The 16,379-nt window shown below is 43.0% G+C and overlaps 2 protein-coding genes across 5 annotated transcripts in view; one reads left to right on the top strand and one right to left on the bottom strand.

Moving 5' to 3' along the window:
- The window catches only part of znhit1 (zinc finger, HIT-type containing 1), a 39,737-nt gene extending 39,542 nt beyond the window's left edge, over nucleotides 1–195 (top strand). Inside the window, exon 6 of the transcript XR_007958699.1 lies at nucleotides 136–195. The gene's annotated coding sequence lies outside the window, so the exon portion shown is untranslated. The remainder of the gene's footprint in view (nucleotides 1–135) is intronic.
- Nucleotides 1–16,379, bottom strand: part of ache (acetylcholinesterase) — a 128,922-nt gene that overhangs the window by 26,128 nt on the left and 86,415 nt on the right. Inside the window, exon 1 of one of the 4 annotated variants that reach the window (XM_052044496.1) lies at nucleotides 13,066–13,189. The exons of 1 other annotated variant lie outside the window; for it this stretch is intronic. The gene's annotated coding sequence lies outside the window, so the exon portion shown is untranslated. Of the gene's footprint in view, nucleotides 1–12,027; nucleotides 12,142–13,065; nucleotides 13,190–16,379 lie in introns of those variants that run through there. 2 more of the 4 variants (XM_052044494.1, XM_052044495.1) reach the window with 2 other exon arrangements.

Here is a 16,379-nt window from a genome sequence, read left to right as displayed (position 1 = left end):
AGAATGGATGTTATCAAGACTGGAGGGCTTGAGTTACAAGGAGAGACTGGGGCTTTTCTCCCCTAGAGTGTAGGGAGGCTGAGGGATAACCTCATGGAGGTTTATAAAGTCAACCTCTCCCTGCTTCAATCTCAGGTTCCCTCCTGTTTTAAGAAGACCACTATCATCCTGGTACCAAAGAAAAGCAAGGTAACATGCCTCAATGACTACCGACCAGTGGCTCTGATATCCACCATCATGAAGTGCTTTGAGAGGTTGGTCATGGCACGCATCAACTCCAGCCTACCAGACAATGTGGACCCATTGCAATTCACCTATCAGTGAAACAGGTCTACAGTGGATGCCATCTCCCCTGGCCCTACACTCAGCTCTGGAGCATCTGGACAGTAAAGACACATTTGTTAGACTATTGTTTATTGACTACAGCTCTGCCTTCAATACAATAATTCCAAGCAAGCTTGTCACCCTAGGACTCAACACCTCCCTCTGTAACCGGATCCTTAACTTTTGAACAAACAGACCACAGTGAGGATAGGCGGCAATATCTCCGGCACAATTATTCTCAACACTGGTGCCCCACAAGGCTGCGTCCTCAGCCCTCTACTCTACTCCCTATACACTCATGACTGTGTGGCCAGATTCTGCTCTAACTCCATCTACAAGTTTGCAGATGATACCACCGTTGTAGGCTGTATCTCAAACAGCAATGAGTCAGAGTACAGGAAGGAGATTGAGAGCTTAGTGGAATGGTGTCATGACAACAACCTTTCCCTCAACGTCAACAAAAGAGCTGGCCATTGACTTCAGGAAAGGGGGTGATGTATGTGTAGTGTAAAAGGTCATGGCTGTCATGTGACCGTGACAACACTGACCCCTCTGGCTGGGATGACACCATTGAGCATGTGGCCAAAAGCGACACAACTGTCAATCAAGGACTAGGTAAACACCTTTGTCCTTGCTGGACCACTCAGATTGATCTGTGCGGTTCCTGAGCACACCTACCATTGGCCTGTTTAAAACACTTGTCCTTGCTGGACCACCCAGCCCCCCAGCAGCATAAAAGTGCTCCATGTTTGGTTTTCTCTCTCAGTCTCTGAGGATGTTGAGGTAACCTGTGCACTACTTCAGGGCAGTTAGTTAAGGACTCCTGAGACCAAAGAGCCAATGTGTGTCCAGAATTAGGGTGTTCAAACATTGTATTGTTTATTCCTTGATCATTTGTGTGTGTGTGTGTGTGTGTGTGTGTGTGTGTGTGTGTGTGTGTCACCCCGTTGCGATTCCCTCCACATTTGTGATCTCCTGCTTGAGTGTGTGTGAGTGCGCATTTGTTCCTTTCCACTCTGTTCCTGCATCTGCCTTTGTAAATAAAAATTCTCCTTTTTGAAGTACAAAGACTGTGTCCAGACCTTTATCTTCAAGATACCAAAAGAATCTTTCTCACAACATGCACTTGTCTACATCAATGGTGCCGAGGTCAAGAGGGTTGACAGTTTTAAGTTCCTGGGAGTGAACATCACCAACAGCCTGTCCTGGTCAAATCACATAGCTGCCACAGCCAAGAAAGCTCACCAGCGCCTCTACTTCCTCAGGAGGCTAAAGAAATTTGGTTTGTCCCCTTTGACTCTCACCAACTTTTACTGATGCACCATAGAAAGCATCCTATCTGGATGTATCACGGCTTGGTACAGCAACTGCTCTGCCCAGGACCACAAGAAACTGCAGAGAGTTGTGGACACAGCCCAGCACAGCACGGGCATCAGCCTCCCCTCCTTGGACTCTTGTCTTTACCTCTCATTGTCTTGGTGTAGCAGCCAGCATAATCAAAGACCCCACCCACCCGGGACATCCTCTCTTCTCTCCTCTTCCATCAGGTAGAAGATACAGGTGCCTGAGGGCACGCACCACCAGACTTAAGGACAGCTTCTACCCCACTGTGATAAGACTATTGAATGGTTCTCTTATACAATGAGATGGACTCTGACCTCATGTCACTTGTTGTGACCTTGCACCTTATTGCACTGCACTCTGTAGCTGTGACACTTTGTATTGTTACTGTTTTACCTGTACCACATCAACACACTTTGTACTAACTCAATGTAACTGCACTGTGTAATGAATTGACCTGTATGATCGGTTTGTAAGACAAGCTTTTCACTGTACCTCAGTACAAGTGACAATAATAAACCAATACAGATAAAGTGAAGGGTCTTTCTCCCAGGGCAAGAGAATCCAAAACTAGAGGGCATAACAAGGCAAGAGAGAAAAAGAGATTTAAAGGGGACTCAAGGGGCAACATTTCCCCACACAGGGGGTGATGGGTATATGGAACGAGCTACCAGAGGAAGTTGTAGAGGCATTTACAATTATGTGTTTAAAGACATTTAGACAGGTACCTGGATAGGAAAGGTTTGGAGAGATATTGTCCAAATGCAGGCAAATGGGACTAACTCAGGTAGACATCTTGGTCAGCATATACAAGTTGGGCCAAAGGGTCTATTTCTGTGCTGTATAACTGACTCCAACCCATGACTCAGAGGTGGAAAATTTGATAACCAATTTGTGCAGTGCATGACAACAAGATCACGTGTGAATATTGTTCAAGAGACCTGGAGCACTTCCAATAGCACCACAGGGGCCTTTACAACAACCATAGAATATTCAAGCTTTGGTATAGTATCTCATTCTAAAAGAGAACAACTGACAGTATCACATACAAAATGCCAAAGGAACTCAGCAGGTCAGGCAGCATCTATGGAGGGAAATAAGCAGTCAACATTTTGGGTTGAGACCCTTCATCAGGACTTGACCCCAAACGTCAACTGTTTATTTCCCTCCATAGATGCTGCCTGACCTGCTGAGTTCCTCCAGCATTGTGCATGTTGCTCCAGATTCCAGTATCTGCAGGATCTCATCTCTCCACACAACTGACAGCATGTTATCCTGTCAGTACTGCAGCAGGGGCATTAGCATGGACAACATGGCTTTGTAACTCAGAGCAGAGAGCACCGCTGCCAAGTCAATAGAAGGGAAGAAGTGTTACTTTGATACACAAGAGATTGGGACTAGACAGTGCACTCTGGGGTTAAATTCCCTCTGACCCAATTAGGGATAGGGGAAAAATCAACAGCAACCCATTAAATATTTTTCAGGGAATCTTGATGGTTTGCAGAGCATGCTATTTTATTGTAGAGGCTATCATAATTTGATCACCAAACTTCTCCAACCAGAGATGGAAATATGTTCCACTTTCAATATAGAATGCTACAGATCAAGTGCTAGTACACTAGATTGATGGTTGGCATACAAATGTTGAGCTAATAAGCCCATTTCTGTGCTATACGACTGTACAATTCTATATACAGTGTTCAAGAATTTTAAAACTAGCCACAGAGTCAAGGGACTAATTAGAAACCTTAACCATTTGCAGAAAATCTATGCTACATTTGTGACTACATCTCAGGCCTCTATGTAACTGATCTCTGACTATATCCATCTATAATGTTTCCCTGTCTCTGCTCATTTCTCTTTGTCCTCTCATTCTGCCCCCCCCACAATTTCCATTCATATAGTGTTCTTAACATAAAAACACTTTGACATGTTTCACACAGCACTACCAAAAGAGCATTAGAGACCACAGATGGAGTTTCAGGAAGGGAATTCTAGAACTCAAGAGGCCAGGCAGCTGAAGCTATAATAAAAATTGGGGATGACTGTGAGAGCAGAATTGGTGGAGCACAATGTTCCTGGAGTGTTGTGGGATTAAAGGAGGTTGCAGATAAAAGGAGTGGTGAGAGACACAAGGAAGTTGATCTGTTGCCTGACAAGAGTTAGTATCACGAACAGGCAGGAACAATTCTACCCAAGTGAAATGCCCATTAGTACCGCTTGCCAATGTCAAGATAATTCAATTCAGTTAACACAAGGCAGATCAGCACTTGGCCACAGTAAGAATACAGAGGGAGATATCCAATGTATTTCCGACTGATTTCTCCTTTCTCTCTTCCCTTCAGGTCTGACCTTAGAAAGCAAAAATGCAGTATTGCAGACCAACTTAATAAGGGCAATCTGTGATGTCATACTGGAAGTCTAGCAGCAGTCACAATCCATTCTCCAGGTCTTAAAAATAAGGGAATAGAAGTGAACTTCAGTATGCTGTTATTCTTTAACCACTTCACCTATACTTGTTTGTCTGCTCATAAGTACCCACTCACTGTCAGATGTGGCAAATCTGGTGGGATTCACTTCTGTGACAGAAGGTTTGGGTTCAAGAGCTCAGTTTGGAGCTTGTAATCCAAGTTGACAATCCTAGCACAGTACTAAAGCAGAGTCACATTGTCAGAGAAGTGGTATAGGGTGTTAAATGAGACCCTGTCTGCTCTCCGATACATGTAAAAGGATGTCACATGATTAAATGAAGGGCCTCAGTGCTGGGGATGGTGGCCTGAGGGAGGTTTACTTACCCCACCATTGAATTGGGAGGGTTTTGCAATGTCAGAATTGGTGTTACTTTACCTCTCCAGCACATTCTTACTGCAGGTAATTGAGGTAGGTAAGGATCACTGCTGCCCAGTATATTATGAGACAGGAATGCGAGGACAAGCATCTCACCACTTTCTCTTAATTACAGGGGCATTATTTACCAAGAGGTAAACTGGCTGGACTAATTATATCAAAGAGGAATCAGAGAGGGGTAAAAGTAGAACCTGTGGCTTTGAGCAAATTCTTTCCCGTGACTTAGCAGCACAGGATGTTATTGACACCTAGTGTGTTGGGTCAGATGTAGTGTCAGCAGCAGCTGTCATTGCTCAGCATGGATTTCCAAGGTCTCAAGCTAAATTTTCCCAAACACACCCATTTCTGATGAAAACCTGCTGTCTTTTGATTCTGTCATGATGTTACTTGTTTTACAGTTTGCTGTTTTAAAGGAATAAATTTCCATGAAGGTGTCCAGATTGGGGCAGGACAGTGACTCTGACTTTGACTCCAAATTGTTGCTTACATTGCCCTTCCTGCAAGTGTCCCCGCAAAATTCAAAGCAGTCAAACTGAATGTGAAAGAATGAGCAGACACACAATGTGAAGGTCTCTCCCACAGCAGAGCTCTAGTAACACTGAGCAACAATTACTACCTCTCCACAAATCAAAATAGTACAGCACAGAAATGGGCCCTTTCAGGGCACCTCATCCACAATGCCCATCTAAGGCAGTCCCATTTGCCCACAATAGGCCTGTCATCTTCTACACCTTTCCTATTCAATGCCTTTTAGTTGTTGTAATGGTATCCGATTCCACCACTTCCTCTGGCAGCTTGTTCCAGATAACCACCATCCTGTGGTGTTAAAAGCTTGCCCCTTAGATCTCCTTTAAAATTTCTCCCCTCTCATCTTTAACCTGTGTCCTCTAGTTTGACCTCCCAGTTCTAGTCAAAATATTTTTACTACCTATCCCACCTATGATCCTCAGTTTTTGTAAACCTCTACAAGGTCAGCACCCCATGTTGGAGGAAGAATAAACCCAGTGTATCCAATATCTCCTTATAACTACAGCCCTCCTTTCCAGGAAACATCCTGGTGAATCTCTTCTGCACTATCTTTATTGCTACCACATCCATACTATGGGGACCAGAACAGTACACAATACAGATGACCCTCATGTTACTTGGGGGTGGGGTTTGCCTGGAAAACAGGCTGTAACATGATCTTCTGTAATACAAAGCCCAATCATCCGTGCAAGCAGAGAAAAAAAAGTGTTAATTTATTCTCCTCTCCCCCACCCCTCCAAACACAAATTCCAAGAGTGCATTTTATTCTGTACCTCAAATTTTTGGATAGCGATTTGAGATTTCTGCAAGAGCATATTTCCATAACCTGAACAGCTGTAAAGCAGGGCTTGCCTGTACTCCAAGTGTGGTTCAATCAACATTTTGTACAACTACAAAATGACATCTCAACTCTTATACTCAGTGTCCAGCCCATGAAGGCAAGCATACCAAATGCTTTTTTTCACTACCCTATCTACCAGTGCTGCCAATTTCAGGGAGCTATGGATGCACCCCAAGGTCTATTGGTGCATCAATGCTCCCATGGTCCCTGCCAACTACTCTATGTCCCACCAGAATATGACTTCCCAAAGTACATTACCTCACACTGGTCGGGATTAAAATTTATCTGCCACCAAGCCATCCAACTTTCTAGCAGATCCATGTCCTGCTGTATCCTTGGACAATCTTCTGTTATCTACAACTCTACCAGTTTGTCACCTGCAAACTTACTAATCAGACTACTTATATTTTCATCCAAGTAATTTTTTTTTGTATATAAATTACAAAGGTCTCAGCATTGATCCTGGCAGTATTCCACTTTTTTTTTTAAAAACAAAACTTCCAGTCAGAAAAAACACTTATCCACCACTACCCTCTGCCCCCCTATCACCAAGTGATTTGTAATCCAGTTTGCCAACATGCCTCAGATTCCTTGTGCCTTTAACTTCTGGACCAGCCTCCCATACTGGATCTCATCAAAAGCCTTAAAGTCCATGCAAATTATGTCCACCACCACACCTTCATCAATTTTCTTAGCTACCACCTCAATCTCCCCTGCACAAAACCATGCTGACTCCTCCTAATCAGCCCCTACCCTTCCGTGAACACAAATCCTATCCTTCAGAAGCTTCTCCAACAACTTCCCCATCACTGATGCAAGCCTCACAAGCGTGTGGTTTCCATGCTTATCCCCACTGAAGGAGGAAGGGGCTTCTTATTTCTGTCTGCCCATCTCTGAATTTCCCTTTTTGTTTCAGCACTTTATCTCTATTCCTGTCAAAACCTATAAATCAGGCACATCCTGGTCAATTTCACCATGCACACCTTACTTTCTCCCAATACAGTCTAAATATACTGTAAACATGGTGTCTAGTTATAGATCTTGTCTTCTGCAGCTTTCTGTGTAATCACAATATCAATGAAGTAAATTATCAAAGCTTATGCAGTACTCCTTAATTCTAGGAACTCATTTCCTTAAATCACTTAGAAAGGGAATATCCATAACTGGATTAAGGGACGAGTTTACATAGTGGTGCAGTTATATTCCCAGTTACACCATGACACCAGATCAGTGGGGACACCTCTTACCGCATAACAAACCTCTATCTTCCATTTCAGATTACTCTATTGTCATTAAGTGGATGAGTTGAAGACTTGTCAGAAGTTCTCCGGTTTCACTGAAGGTGACTCTAGAGACACAAGGCAGTGCTCCACAGATTCTCCATTCCCCACAGATTCTCCATTCCCTGTGAATTCTGAACTCTGTTACCTTTACTTTCAAAGTGATCAAAAAGGAAAGGTAATCTGATGCTTCTTGAAGAGGTTGGTTAGGAGATCCCCAATTTAAGACATAGATGCTACAAGCCCATACTACATTTATATGCTAATATTTATAGTCTCAATACATAACAATGCCACTTGCCTGAACAAGTGCAGTTCCAACAATGCTTGGGGAACTCATCATCCAGGCCACAGCATTTGATTAGCACCCCATCTGCCATCCTAAACATTCACTCCCATCACCAGTGCATTATACATTGCAACAACTCATCAAGACCACTGACAATCTCTACCACCCAGAGGGAGAAGGAGAGCAGGGACAGAGAACCATCATCTTCAGGTTCTCCAATGCAAGCACTGTCCTGGCTTGGAAGTGTATTGCTGTTCTTTCATCACTGGATCCAAATCTTGGAACTCCCTACCCAAGAGCACCATAGGGTTACCTTCACTAGAAGGTTCAAGAAGGTGGCTTAGCACTCCTGCCCAAAGACAACAGCAGCAATAAGCATTGCCAGTGGTCCATATCCTACAAGTAAAATAATTAGTTTAGCATCTTCACTTACAAATTGTGCACAAATTCATTTACCCAATTTTAATAAGATTAATACATGTTATACATACATGTAGTAAACATAATGAATGTATCTGACCTGCCAGGTACATCAGGCAAATTGCAAATTAATTTATATAACTTGTCATTTATTTAGACATGGGGAGACTATTTGACCCATTGGATCCCTGCTGGTTCCCAGGAGAGCAATCCCATTAGTCCTACTCCCCCCTCCTTATTTTCCTGAAGCCTTGTAACTATTTTGCCAGTTACCTACACTAAGAGGTAACTTACAGCTGCAAATTAACCTTTGGGCAAAGGGAGAAACACAGAGAAATGAAGCTGTGTACTGAGAGCTGCAAGCACCAACACAAACCATAACATTATAGAAGTCAATGGGCCCATCGTATCAGCACCATTTCTTTGAAAGAGCTCTCCAATTAGTCCCATTTTCCTGCTCTCCTCCACTGTTCTGCAATGTTTTCCTGCTCAAGCAGCTCAAATTTCCTTTTCGACATGGCTGTGTCTGTTTCTGGGCATGCCAGATCAAGACAATTTAAATCTTTATATTCTTGTTTCTGTCCCTACTGCCAGTGGATAGTGTCACCCTATTTACTAAACCTCTTTTGATCACTGCTATTACATTTCCTCTATTCTCCTCTGCTCTAACAATCTTAGTTTCTCATCTCTGCAGAGGAAGGAAGTGATATCTAGATATGCCAGGGTGGACATTGTCCTAACTGAAGGATCAAGGCCTTTGTTCCTCATCGTTGTATCCAATAAAGTCAAATATACTTCCAGGTTCCACCTGCACCCTTGTCCTGCAGCCATGTTGATCCTTTGTTTACATGCCACCTCGCCTCAGCCCTTTCCTGAGCTTTGGCCCCCTACCATCAGCATCACTCTCCTTAGACCACTCACACGCACCTCCTCGAGTTCTGGCAAAGGCACGAGTGTGGGCATTTCTACTTAGACTTACATCCTGCCACAACAACAAAACTACTTGAATCACCCGTCCTTGCAAACCCCATCAGAAACCCCCCTTTCTTCGATTTTGAGGAAGTTCTCAATTGCTCTGTTAACTTCAAAATCTTCTCATGTTTTCTCCAACTGTCTGTCCAATTTTTACTTGGAACAGTCCTCAATCACAAATGACATCCCAAGTGCCCAAGATCACAATCAATCACCCCTTCCTATTCAATGATGCATGCAGCGCTTTTTGGTTGACCACTGCATCTCCTTCTTAGTGAAACTGCCCTCACTTGCTCGCAACTCTTGATGTTTCTGATAGTTGCCAGCTCATCTCCAATAATTAGTTCAGAATCAATTGAAACATTTACTCAAACATCTAAATTGAAGTCACCTTTCCCCAGCTTCATTATCATCTAATGTACGAATCAGTGGTTGAATGCAAGGTATAAGTCAGCCTGGATGGAATGGATGTTCAAGGGGCAGAATGGCCTCATCCTGTTCTGAATGATGAAGAGGGTCACTTACTTTGCATCCTCTGGACTGGGAGCATTTGTTGCTGAGTGACTGCCTGGAATGGCTAGTGGTTCACTCAGCGTTAGCACTAAAATGACTAAATAATTCTTGAAAGTTGCACAAGCAATAATGAAGCAACTTGCTTCTGCAATAATGGCAGAGGCTTCTCTCAAAATGTGCAATTATTCAAAGAGACCCTTCCCCTCCCCTTACCCAGTGGCACAGGAGACAATCTGTGCAATAACACAGCGAGTAGAGCTGCTGCCTCACAGCTTCAGTGATCCAGGTTCAGTCCGGTTTCTTCCCACATCCAAGGTGTGCAGGTTGGTAGGTTAATTGGTCACTGTAAACTGCTCCTAGTGTGTAGGTGGGGGAGGACCACTCATGCTAATGGGTAGAGAATATAATAGGATTAGCACAGAAACAGGCCCTTCAGCCCAACTGGTCCATGGCAACCAAGATTCCCATCTAAGCTAGTCTTATTTGCCCGTTTGGCCCATATGCCTCAAACCCATCCTATCCATGTATTTGTCCAAGTGTCTTTTAAATGTACTCACCTGAACCACTTCCGCAAACAGCTCATTCCACATGCAGACCACCCTCTGGGTGAAAAAGCTGCCACTCGGGTTCCTATTAAATCTCTCCCTAAACTCTTGATTCCCCAACCTTGGGAAAAAGACTGTACTCACCCTATTTTATACAGCTCTAGCAGATCATCCTTCAGTCTCCTACACGCCAATGAATGAAGTTCCATCCTGCTCAATCTCTATCCATAACTCAGTCCCTCGAGTCAGCAACATCCTCGTAAATCTCCTCTGCACTCCTTCAGATAGCCAGGTGACCAAAACTGAACACTACATGGAGACACAAGAGAGACTGCAGATGCTGGAAATCTGGATTAAGGAACACAAAATGCTGAAAGAACTCAGCAGGCCAGGCAGCATCTATGGAGGGAAATGAACAGTCAACGTTTCAGGCTGAGACCCTTCATCAGGACTCACCAAAATCCTGTACAACTGCAACATAACATCCCACCTTCTATACTCAATGCTCTGGCTAATGAAGGCCAATGTGCCAAAAGTCTCCTTCATCACTCTGACTACCTGCGATCCCAATTTCAGAGAACCATGTATTTGTAGTCCTAGGCCCCTCTGTACTACAACACTCCCCAGAGCCCTAGCAGTCACTGTAAAAGTACTACCCTCATTTGTCTTCCCAAAATGCAACACCTCACATTTATCCAAATTAAACTCCATTTGCCATCCTCAGCCCACTTACCCAGCTGATCACGATCCCTCTAATTCCTGATAATCATCCTCACTGTCTACAACACCACCTATTTTAGTGTCATCTGCAAATTTACTAACCATGCCTTGCACATTCTCATCCAAATAAATGACGAATAGCAATGGGCAGAGCACTGACCCTTGGGGAGTACCACTAGTCATGGGACCCAAGTCCAAAAATCAAATCTTCCATTATCACCTTCTCCTTCTTGCTATCAGGCCAATTGTGTATCCAATTAGTCAGCTCTCCCTGAATCCTGTGTGATCTAACTTTCCATAGCAACCTACCATGCAGAACCATATCAAAGGCCTTCCTGAAGTCCACATAGATTATATCTACCACCCTGCCCTCACCAACCTTCTTGATTACTTCTTCAAAAAGCTCATTCAAATTTGTGAGCTTTTGAGTACTTGGCTGGTGGGTTGAAGGGCCTGTTTCCACACTGTATTACTATGACTCTAATGGATTTCCCCAATCCATCACTTGTGGTGTTTGAGCAGCATGTACATTGACAGCTTTTGAACAGTGCGCACACCTTTGCTGTTGGAAGTACCCTCAATTGCTGCAGAATATTTCATACCAAATATTGATCAACATCACCACAGGCCCGAACATATCCAACGTAACATCAGCACAACATCGTGGGTCGAAGGACCTGTCCTGTACTGTTTTATGTTTATAATAGTCATTCGACTCCACATCTAAGGCGCCACAGGAAATCCCTGGTAGAATCAGATCCAGAACAAGTGTTCCAACCAACAGATTATTTGATCTCTGTACCACAACTCTTCACCCACCCCCCGCTCCATTTATTACAATACAACGTGTGGGGTCTCCCGGGGAAGTGGGATTCAGAAAGCGTGGGCCCTTGCTCCTTTAAACGTGCTGGGATTTAACTGGGTTAAATTTCGCACTCGTTACCTGCTGTATCTAGATCTTACAGGGGTTAAAATAATAAACATATCTGAAGTCTTTTTATATACCACCACCAGAGAAAAAACAAACCATAAATAGCCCAGGCGACTTATTATTGCGTTGTCATGGGCACGAAGGGGGATCGATTGCTTCCTGTCTCTATCTCTTACAAGGTGATGCAATGCAAATTTTTAGAACGACTCAAATGGATGTACCGGTGGATTCGCTTGCACGAACCGCTTTCAAAATGTGTTCAAAAACACACGCACAATGAAACAGCTTCTCCGAATCTCTCGCATGCCGACTGCAACTGAATGCCTGCTGTGTCAGTTTCACGGTACCCTCCCTTAAGGCGATGCATTGAAAATAACGGGAGAGAGACATTACACAGACATAATACCAGCGTTCGTTAAATTACGTGGATTCATTGCAGAACCCATAAATAAACGGAGAAGAGGCAGAAGCTTTACCTGTATAGAGACAGACAATGCACAGGCACACACTGGATTCAGGTAGTCGCGCTATCAGCGATAAGCTGAGTCGCACAGACTATCAACCTTATTTGCCGGCTATGTCGTTTGAACCAAGGTTGTGTGTATTTAAGGAGTAGAGGGAGGGAGTGGTGGAATGGTGATCAGCAGAAGAGTCTCGCGATGTTTGCTGAGGCAATGCAGGGCCGAATGTCCGTATTTGCGCGTGGGCTGGCGACGGAGAGTCTGGACCTTGTATCAGATCAGCCTGCAGTTATCACCTGAAACCCCCAGCCCAGGCTTACCTTTTATGTGAGAACCGATAATGCACGAACATCACATTCAAATTCTTAATACAGCAGAAGATATTGCCCTGTTCAGAAGATTTAAAAATATCTACCAATAAAACCGAAATTTGTAATTGATTTCACTTTGTGCATAGAATGGTGAATTTAATTTTTTCGAGTACAAGAATTCATGCAAACGCTTCATCTATTCGTGCTTAGTGAAAGTAATACTTAGTGAACGTAATACAGATACTAATTACAGTTCACTATATTAGTTGCATGGTCATTGACCTCAAACATTAATAATTTTTCTCCCCAGATGCGGCCCGACTTACTGAGTGCTTCTAGCATTATTTGCTTTTGATTCATTTTTCCAGAAATCTTGAAATTTTGGTTTGTTCCGTTAAATCTCTTGGGGTGTTTAGTGCTTTATGTAAAAAAAGATCTGTGCATTGCTATGTAAGTTTGCATGACTATAAGTTGCAGGTTCATCCTAAGATATATGCCTATCAATAAGAGGACATAAGAGACAGGAGGAAGAGAAGGCCAGTTAGTGCCTGAGCCAGTGGCCCATTTAATAATATAAAGACTGATCCAATCTAGGCTCCAACACCACTTTCCTGTGCTTTCCCCATACTTCTTGGGGTGTTTCAATAATTTATCAACAGTAATTGCACTTTTTAACTTTTCTTACAGGGAATACTTTGATACATTTTAGAGACATTAGTATAGGAGAATATTTAAATCTTACATTTAATATTCTTCCAAAGCAGAGGATTCAAGTATAAAAGCAGGAACGTCTAGCTGCAATTCTGCTGGATCTTGGTAAGACCACACCATGAGTAATGTGTGCAGTTTTGGTCTCCTTATCTGAGGATGGATGTTCTTGTAGGGAGTTCAGCAAAAGGCCCACCAGACAGATTCCTGGCATAGAAGGACTGACATATGAAGAGAAATTGGGTCAATTAAGCTTATATTCATTAGAGTTTATAAGACTGACAGGGATTCTCATAGAAAAGCACAACATTCTAACAGGAAAAGATAATTAGATGCAGGAAGGATATTCCCCATGCCAGGGAGTCCAGGAGCAGGGACCACAGTCTAAGGATGTGTTAGACCAAAACAGCCATAGTCAAAGGATGAAGTTTAAGACATAGTAGTAATTAATTTATACAAGAACCAGTATCCATGAACTATTACAAAATGTAAAGTACAAGCAGTAATCAGTGCTGCAATTAAAAGCACAACTATCTGTAAACAAACAGTACTGTCTACAGATCACAGGCTCCTGGCTCACAGCAGGAGGCCACTCAAGAGATATGGTTTGTAAACTCAGGTGACCATGAGACAATCTTGCCTGCATCAGCCAAACATAAGACAATGGAGCTATGTTAATTGGCCTACATTCAAACCAGGCATCAGAGGTCTTCAGCTAAGTTCTTCCATCATTGTGACAGAGATCAAGGAAGGCTCCAGACAGGACTTATTTTGTCACAGTATGTCAAACATGGTCATGGGCATATTTGTTCTACTACCAATAATTGGGATATTTGTGTACCCAGAGAGTCAGTTCTCACAAATCTAATTTTGTGGTCTGGAGTTTCTGTCCTCAGAAGTTTTCAGGCCATCCATGTGAATCACTTTGTCTCAGCAAAGATGTTTCAATATTCAGTGGTATCTTAGTTGCAATATGCTCCCATTGTAAACATATAAAGCAATGGAACCATTTGTCGGCACTCAATACATTTAAGTAAACTATGTCATGTAGCTATTGAAATTGCATTCAAACACCTGCTGTTTTCCTTGTGCTTAAGTGTATAAAAACTTGATATACTTTGAGTTTGGGGAAGTTCTCCTGAGATTCTATTGAATATCTCTCAGGAGAGAGTCTGCCACCAAGTCTCCTCCTAAATGTCTGCTTGTGCCGAATAAAGCACCTTTTACATCTATAGCTCCAGTCTTTGTGTGGCTCATTCACGTCACAACAGGGAATGGCCTTTTAAGACTGAAATGAAGAGAAATTTATTCTCCCAGACAATGGTGGAAATCTCTAACATAGAAATCAGTTGAAACCAAATTACTAAAAATATTCAAGAAGCAGTTGGATATTTTTCCAAGGGGCTAGAGGAATTAAGGGATATGGGGGGAAAGCTAGAATATAGTACTACATTTGAATGGTCAGCCATGATCATATTGAATGGTGGAGCAGACTCAAATCACTAAATAGCCAATTCCATCTGCTTTTTTCTATGTTACCTTGTTCTTTCCCCCTAAGCAGAAACTTTTCCAACTATTTTATCCCTGGGTCAGTATCAAACTTGTCTGTCCTTCATCAGTTCTACTTCAACAGTGCCCCGTCTGAAATTTACTGTGAAATCTCCACCTTACTCATTCTTTTCCCTGCATTGAAATTGTAACTCATTGCACCATTTATTTTGCCAGTTAATCCTTTCCTGGATCTGACAACTGCAGGGCTCCTTGTCTTCCCTTCCATCTCCTGATTCCTCAAAACCATGCCCATGCAAATTCCTGCGCTCTTGTTTTTCCAACCATGGTGATGTTCACATAATGACCTTTGAGCCATCACCCCTGCCTCTCTCCTAAGAATAAAAACAACCACACTGCATGTGGCAAAAGTATTTGACAATCTGCATAATTCTTTCTTTATATCAAATGTATGAAAGTGCAAAGGCCTGCGTATTCAGGAAGTGACTCTTCATTTCACTGGGTTGTGTATCCCCTTTTCCCCACACAATTCAGCATTGTTTGCCCAAAGTTTCAACTATTGCCCTGTGCCAAAACTGGCATTTCTACTCTCATAAATTAAACCAATGATCAATACCACTACCTCTTGTGCCAATTATTAAATAATAAAAACTAGCTAACTAGTCATTTGTAGTTCAGGCTCCATGAAAGAAAGAAGCTGGCTTTTTGCTTCCAAATAGTAATTTTTTACCAGAACATGTCAATTAACTTAAAGACATGTGGAGGTTGTTTAAAGACCAACTGCACAGACTACAGGACCAGTATGCCCCAGTAAGGACAGGATGGCAAGGTAAAGGATCCTTGGCTGACAAGAGAGGTTGTGAATTTCATCAAGAAGGAAAAGGAAGCATATGTAAGGCTTAGGAAGCTAAAATTGAACAGGGCCCTTGAGGAATATAAAGAAGCCAGAAAAGAACTCAAGAAGGGAATTAGGAGAGCCAGGAGGGGTCATGAAAAGTCCTTGGCAAGTAGGATTAAAGGGAATCCCAAGGCATTCTGTACAATTACAGCTGCTGTTCATTGACTGCAGCTTGGTGTTCAACACAGTCACCCAAATCATCCCATCCAAACATTAAGCTTCGGGACCTGGGCCTCTGTACCTCCCTTTGCAACAGGATGCTCAACTTCCTCATCTGCAGACCTCAATCAGTGAGAATGGTAACAACATCTCCTCCTCGCTGACCACCAACTCAAGACTGAGTGCTTAAGCCCCCTGCTCTACTCCATATACACACATGACTGTGTGGCTAAGCACAGCTCCAATGCCATATACACATTCAATGATGTATGCTGACTCATCATCACTGAATCACAGGTGGTGATGAGACAGCATACAGGAGCAAGATAGGACACGTGGTTGAGTGGTGCCACAACAACAACCTCTCACTCAGCGTCAGTAAAACTAAAGAACTGATTGTTGACTTCAGGAAGGGGAAGGAGGTCGAACATGCACCAGTCTACATTGGTGGATCAGCAGTAGAGAGGGTCAGCAACTTTAAATTTCTGGGTGTGAACATATCGGATGACCTGTCCTAGGCCTAGCATAAGATGCAATCATAAGGAAGGCGCACCAGCATCTTTACTTTCTTAGAAGGTTAAAGAGGTTTGGCTTGTCATCGAACGCTCTAACAAACATCTACAGATGTACTGTTGAAAGTATCCTGACTGGTTGCATCAGGGTTTGGTACAGCAATTCGAATGTGCAGGAACATAAGAAGCTGCAGAGAGTAGTGGACTCAGCCCAATACATCACTGGCACATCCTTCCCCACTATGAGGCGCTGCCTCAGCATCTATCATC

This window comes from Pristis pectinata, chromosome 37 (genome assembly GCF_009764475.1).
Source record: "Pristis pectinata isolate sPriPec2 chromosome 37, sPriPec2.1.pri, whole genome shotgun sequence".
Taxonomy (NCBI): domain Eukaryota; kingdom Metazoa; phylum Chordata; class Chondrichthyes; order Rhinopristiformes; family Pristidae; genus Pristis; species Pristis pectinata.
This window is presented reverse-complemented; position numbering and strand designations above follow the sequence as displayed.